Source organism: Bison bison, unplaced genomic scaffold, assembly GCF_000754665.1.
Source record: "Bison bison bison isolate TAMUID 2011002044 unplaced genomic scaffold, Bison_UMD1.0 scf7180017864162, whole genome shotgun sequence".
NCBI classification, from domain to species: Eukaryota; Metazoa; Chordata; class Mammalia; order Artiodactyla; family Bovidae; genus Bison; species Bison bison.
In genome coordinates, this window is record NW_011494734.1 from 827,992 (window position 1) to 834,988 (window position 6,997).

Sequence of the window (6,997 nt, forward strand, 5' to 3'; positions counted from 1 at the left end):
ACAAGGTCCCTGACACAGGAGGCACCCAATAAAAGCTGCTGATAATGATATCAGATTAACAGGTAACTTTCAGTTGTCATTCTTCCCAACTCCTGCAGCATCCGACCCTCCCTTCTAGTCCTTATTCCTCCTTTCACAATCTAAGTATCAAGCATCTTCACTCAAAAAATCTCAGTAATAAACCTCAGGACTAAACTTGGAGTCATGAAACCTGTGTTGAACCCCAAGCCCTCATTAGTTTGGGGGAAAGATGCTGAAATTTGTTAGGTCTCAGTCCTCCGAAATTTAAAATATGAGATTTGGTACTCTGATGCTCTATAATTTTTTCATTAAGTTTAACTAAACTTAATGCTTTCTTTCTACTATTATCCTTTACCTTGTCATTTTTTAAAAATCAGAACCTAAAAGATTATGACAGCTAACCTATCTCTAGTTAAGGAAAATCAGTACACTGTGGTTACTTTCCTTTAAGAGGAACTTTAAAAATTAGAAATTATATTGTATCATGAGCCAGGAGAGATGAAACGGCCCCTTCATACGGAAAGAAGCATAACCCACTTTGATACAATGCTTTTCAGGAATGCAGGTCACCAAAATGGCTCAGTTTAATACAGTCATAAAATGTAGAATACTACAGGATGGTCGGACTGCACATCCAACACACAATCCTTCATATAAACATTCCCTCTGAGCTTTCGAGCATTTGGGTGTGCCAGAGTTTAACATGACAGTTGCTCATAAGAACCTGGAGCACAGCTATTAAACTCATGTTTATCAGCAGGCAGTGGCAGGTCACAGGAAACTCCTTTCCCACAAGCATTCTAATTTTTATTTGGGGACCCACTGGTCTTGAACACGCACAGTTTCCAATGAAGCTGACACCAACAGAGGTGTCAAGGTGAATGTCCATATCACATTCCCCAGGGAATGAATTCAGTGGCAGGTGACCTAAGCTACTGCAATCCAAACTTAAGACTACCATACAAATATTTATACAGTTCTAAAACATTTCCAAAATAAAAATGATCACTTCTTCAATTCACAAGCACAAGAGGATACCATCATACTTGAATTACAGTATTTAACAAGTAAACTTTATGCTTCAGTCTAATTTAAATGTACAAATTTATAAGACAAAATAGTAGAACAATAACTATTTCATGTAGTAAAATTTAAAATGTGACTTTTACAGCTGCATAGCATCATCATGACTAACACCGATACAAACAAATGTTTCTATACAAACACAAATATGATTATAAAATATAACTTTCTGGCAAACAACAAAGGCACAGGCATAGGAGGGGTGTAACTTTTTCATATGCAACAATTATTTTCAAGGCCAAAACACAATCAGTTGAGATTAATGCATGTTTAGCTCCGTGTCAATATAAAATTTAAAATTACCTCATTAAGAAAAAGTTTAACATTTAACTTTGTGTGGCATTAAATCCACAAGTAAAATATATGGAAATACAGGGAGAAAACTCATAATTTTCAAGTTATTGTTAAGGAAGGTATTCAGAATCAGAAAACTGAGATTTGAATTTTGACTCATTAGTATCTCTGATTCCTCAAACTAATCAGTCACATCTTCCATAAGTCTGTTTCATCTTCTATAAAATGTTGTCAAAGTAATAATTTGATTCATCCAATTAGGTAATTACTCAGGAAAATCAGAACACAGGAAAAGTTGGGGAGGGGTGCTGGTGGTGAGCGGACAGTGGCAAATAAAGATACAGAAAGTTGGTGAAGACTGTTTCAAACATTTACACTATAAGTTAGAAGTTGTTCTCTATTTTGCACCTTTCACAAATAGCTTTTTCAAATGACATTTTTAAGAAAATAACTAGAGCTAATGATAAAAGTTTTCACTATAATCTGAAAACATGAAATCTGCAATGGAAAACTTTGCTACAGTTCCAATGCAAGAGAACATTCATATCAAAATCACAGTGAGGACAATGTTAACTTGTTTATTTGATACCAATGGTATTGCTAATGTAGACGCATCCCACAAAGACCAAGAGTCAATTAGACCCATTGTTCAAGGCTGCTGGATGTAACAACGAGTTAACTGTGGCTCAGAAACTCATTTCATCATCCTGAAACTGTTCTGGCTCATAGTTCATGAGTCAAAAACAATAAACCAAAAAGCTTTAACAACCCAGACTGCCTATCCAGGTTATTCACCAGGCTTGGCACTCAATGACTTTCAGCCAATGCCAAAAATTGATTCTAACATCAAAGGATAAAGATTTATGACAAGAGAACATATTCAAACCCTAAAGGTGTAACAAGACTTTACAGTACAATGGAAGCATTGTTGGAATAAGTACACACCATTTGGAAGCCAGATTCATTTCAACTTGAGAATGGCAAGCATATTTATAAGTAAGACTTACTCAGATCATAAAAACTACAGAAAGTGCCACCTTAAATTCTTTCTTGGAATAAGGCAGGATATGCATGTACGCATGCTGAAGTAAACAGAAATGTCCTGCTCAAAGACTTGAGACAGACTTTTGTATTAACCCTTCATTCCCATTAGGCAATATCCTAATATGACTAATGGTAAGAAAATTGACAAACTGAAAAACTAAAATATTTGCTCTACCTTTTCAATATTGTGACTGTGGGAATCCAGAGACCAGTGATACACACAGCAACCCATTCTAGGCACTTCAGGACTGCCCTAGCCCCAAGTAGCTATAAGTAATTGCTATGTGAGGCCTACAGATCTCAACCTAGACCCACACACCTCCTTGCTAAAAGAAAAACTAAAAGCCTTCCGACACTAAGATTGTAAAATCAAACTACAACACGGATTCCTGATCTAAAGGAAAAATATAAACTATCACTCTAGTCTAAACCCTAGAAGCATCTACACTGTGGCAACAAATAACTATTGTTCAAAATGCTTTAGGATCAAGTATCTATTTTAATAAAGTTCTCTGTTCCCTGGGGTTCTAAAGGCTTGGAGAAGATACAGGATATTTACTTATCAAAAATCCTGTTGCCTGTTACATTACTACAGCGGTATATAAAAGATTATGAAAAGGAATTCATATACAGTTTATATTAGACAAATAACATTTAAAAACAAAAAGATTCTTCCAGATAAAATACGCTCTCTTCCTCATTCTTATGCTTTATTAATCCATTCTTCTGTTCATTTAACATGCTGAGAACCAACAGAAGAGGGGCCCCCCAAAAATCAGAATACTTCTCGCCAAGATCCATACATTATTTAGTTTTAAGAGCCAGAGGCAATGATGAGAACTGTGCCGGATTTCTTTTCTTTAGTTTGCAATTCAGTACAGATTTCAGCTTGCAGGGAGAGAAAAAGAGGCAGTGTTTTAGGCTTTTAAAGGACTTCATCAGGCCACAGAAAGTCATCTATCTCTGTACTCTCAGTCTGTCTTCAAATACATTTACCAAAAATACCAAAGTTTCAAAACATTAATGAAACTCATAACAACTATGAATAATTATTATTACATATGACATATTGCTAGAACCAAACTGTTTAGCTAGAAATTTTAACCTCAGGAGACCACACCACAATCATCTGGTCAACTCTTTTAAACCAAGCAAAAAACATTGATTTAAAATCTCATGGAGAAAAGAGGACAAGAGTTTTCTACCCTTAAAGAAGCAGGATACTACTCTGCCTGAACAAAGAAAAAAAAAAAGAAACAGTCATGCAGAAAGACTGCTGGCTAACTGCCGCCCTCTGGCTGGCAAGATGCCACCCTTCAGCTGGAAAAGCATTTAACCAAAACATTCATTTACAAATGTCTCTAGCTGTGATGCATTTTTAATGTTGTATACATCTCTAACTTAAGTAGAAAACAACTTTTAAGAAAATGAGGAACAGTCAGAAATTTCACAGGATTAAAATTAAAACACTATGACAGGAACATTTACTTAAAAGAAAATACTACTAAAAAGGGGGAGATGTATCAACAGTTATGATACTGAAAAAAGAAATGCCGGAACACAATGTGATTATAGAAATGCAAAATGTAAATTAATGGTCAGGTATCAAATCATCATACCATTCTAGCTCTGAAAAAAGGAACATAAACCTTTTCCCTCTATGCTTACTGGAAAAAGAGATTTGAATATCAGGCAGGTGCAACTGGACATGGCCTGGAAACAAAGGGTCTCAGCTCAAAAGGAGGTTTTAGTGTAAGGGCTGGACCATATAATGTAAAAGAGATCATGAACTATCTTGGAGGCAGAGTTAAGCATTATTTCCCTAGTAGGGAAAAGGGGGATCAACTGAAGCAATTAGTCTTAGTGCTACAGTAGTCTTACTACTGAAAATTTTAGAAGTAAAAATGTCATTACATCTGCCATGGTGAATACAAACAGGCTTTTCTTCATGCAAGAAGGTCTTATTGTTAAAAAAAATTTTTTATGATCTTTTAAAAAGGATAAACAAATGATAAATCAAAACCAAGCATAAAGAATCAGTTTCCAATGTATAATAAGTGCTTTATGTTAGAACTTAAGTCTATGAAGCTGGTGACTTAGGACTCCTACAAATACCAATAAGAACAAAAAGATGAGAAAAGCTTCCTACCCGCTTATAGCACTCACTGGCACTGCCATACATTTGCCAATAGGCGTAATTCTATTTTTTTTTTCTTCTGTTGTTTCAAAGTATTATTTAAATCTCACCTTTTTTTTTTTCACTTTTGTTGGAGTCATTACTTTTGTGATTATTTTTACTCCAAAAATGTTATTCGAGCACAAAATTAAAACACTGTCATTTTTAATGGTGGTTTAGGAGAAGGCAATGGCAATTTGGTGGCCATTAGCCCCCATCTATGGGGTTGGCACTGGAAGGCAATGGCACCCCACTCCAGTACTTTGCCTGGAAAATCCCATGGATGGAGGAGCCTGGTGGGCTGCAGTCCATGGGGTCGCGAAGAGTCGGACACAACTGAGCGACTTCACTTTCACTTTTCACTTTCATGCATTGCAGAAGGAAATCGCAACCCACTCCAGTGTTCTTGCCTGGAGAATCCCAGGGACGGGGGAGCCTGGTGGCTGCTGCCTATGGGGTCACACAGAGTCGGACACGACTGAAGTGACTTAGCAGCAGCAGCAACAGAGCAAAACAAATTATTTTATACAATTAATATATTTTTATTTTATTTTTTAATGCATTTTTAAAATGATACAATTTCTCCTTTAAAAGTGAGCTCCCTCAGGTAAGCTCTCCAAGTTTACCCCAGCACAGCGGTCATGCATATGCAGAAGGGACTCCGGGGATTGGTCCAGAGTGAGGTAGAGTTCCAATGCATGAAAAGCTTTAAAATTCTCCCTTATGCAGGTTTCATCTGCCAATACCAATTTCCAAGTATACTTTTCAAAAATTGTTAAATTTCAGCATAAATAATGAATCCTCAAAATCAGTCATTTCAGAAAAAACTAATTTCAACTGATCCCTGCACATCTTTGTTTTGATCAAGTCACATAGCTTTTCTTCAGCTTATTTTTAAAAAAATTCCACCTAAAATAGAGTTGTGTTTTTTTAAATAACAAATAAATACACTGTCAGTTTGTAGAAACCTGGGAAACTAGGTGTCATATATCAACTTTCATAATCATTTCTCCACAAATGCTGCTGCCGCCATTGGTGTCCATATGCTTCCTCTTGCCAGAGTTGTCAATTCCTCAATTTCAGCATTTAATTTATGTATTAAACACTCCATTGCTTCTTGGCCTTTATTAGCATTGGACAATATCGTACTTGCCATCAGCTCTTCAAGGTAACTGCCAAGACTGACTCCTGTCACAGTAATTATTGCTTCTTGAGTCAAAATAGCTTTTTCTGGAGCTTAAGGATGTGGTTTGTATGTAAATCTCTCATCTACTGAAACCTTATTTGTAAATGAAATATTTGCAGAGTTAAGTTCCACTGTTTTCTCTATGGCATCCACTACAGAATGTTCTTGCACATATGTTTTGGTTCTTGGTGCACCAATAATAAATTTCACAATGGAAAGCAATCCCTACTCTGTGCTGAGAAGTGCATGGCTATGCAACTTTTCAGAAGGATCTATGTGTCTGTCTAGTACATCAACTCAAATCACACTCAGGTTCACAGGGTTTGGGTATTTCTGTGTTGTAGCTGTTGTAACGATTTCCCATGGGTGGTCAAAGACGTGCTCCAAAGTCCAGATCTTAATGGTGCCAGCAGCCACCACAGTGTCCAGGCGGCATTAGGGCACAATGAGGCAGAGAGGCCACGCTTGCCCCAACCCTGCCCCTCAGCCGCCCCACTGCTGCTGCTGCTGCTAAGTCACTTCAATCGTGTCCGACTCTGTGCGACCCCATAGACGGCAGCCCACCAGGCTTGCCCGTCCCTGGGATTCTCCAGGCAAGAACACTGGAGTGGATTGCCATTTCCTTCTCCAATGCATGAAAGTGAAAAAATAAAGTGAAGTCGCGCAGTCGTGTCCGACTCCTAGTGACCCCATTGACTGCAGCCCACCCCAGCCCCTCTGCCACTGGCAGCCCCTAAATCTCATTTTTTACATTATACTTTTATTAAAAAGACTCTTCTTGAGGATAAATACCAAAGGCATACCTGTACAATGCTACAGCACAGAGTCTCGCAGAAGTCTTTAATAAATATCAGTAAATATGAGGCAACACAGAAATCTAGATGACTTTGAGAGTCAATTCCTAGGCAGGTTGATAAGAAGTCCAGGAGGACTTCTTCTCTCCTCCCAAGGAGCAGAGAGGGGTATGGGGCTCTTGAGGAGACAGGGGTCTGGAATTCTCAAGGAGGAGGAAAGGACATAGTTTTTTTTCTACATTCCTTAGTAAGGATTATATAACATCAATGTATCCTCTTTGAAGACAGTTTCTCCTGGAAAACCGTCTGACTAATCCGGCTGTGACGGACCTCGAAGAAGCGCGGCCAAGAGGAGCTACTCCTCGCCCAAGGTCAGGGGTGGCGACCAAGAGGAGCTAC

At 37.9% G+C, this 6,997-nt stretch overlaps 1 pseudogene; it reads right to left on the minus strand.

Moving 5' to 3' along the window:
* Positions 1-5,206: 5,206 nt before the first annotated feature.
* Positions 5,207-6,239, minus strand: LOC104989725 (annotated as a pseudogene).
* Positions 6,240-6,997: the final 758 nt, after the last annotated feature.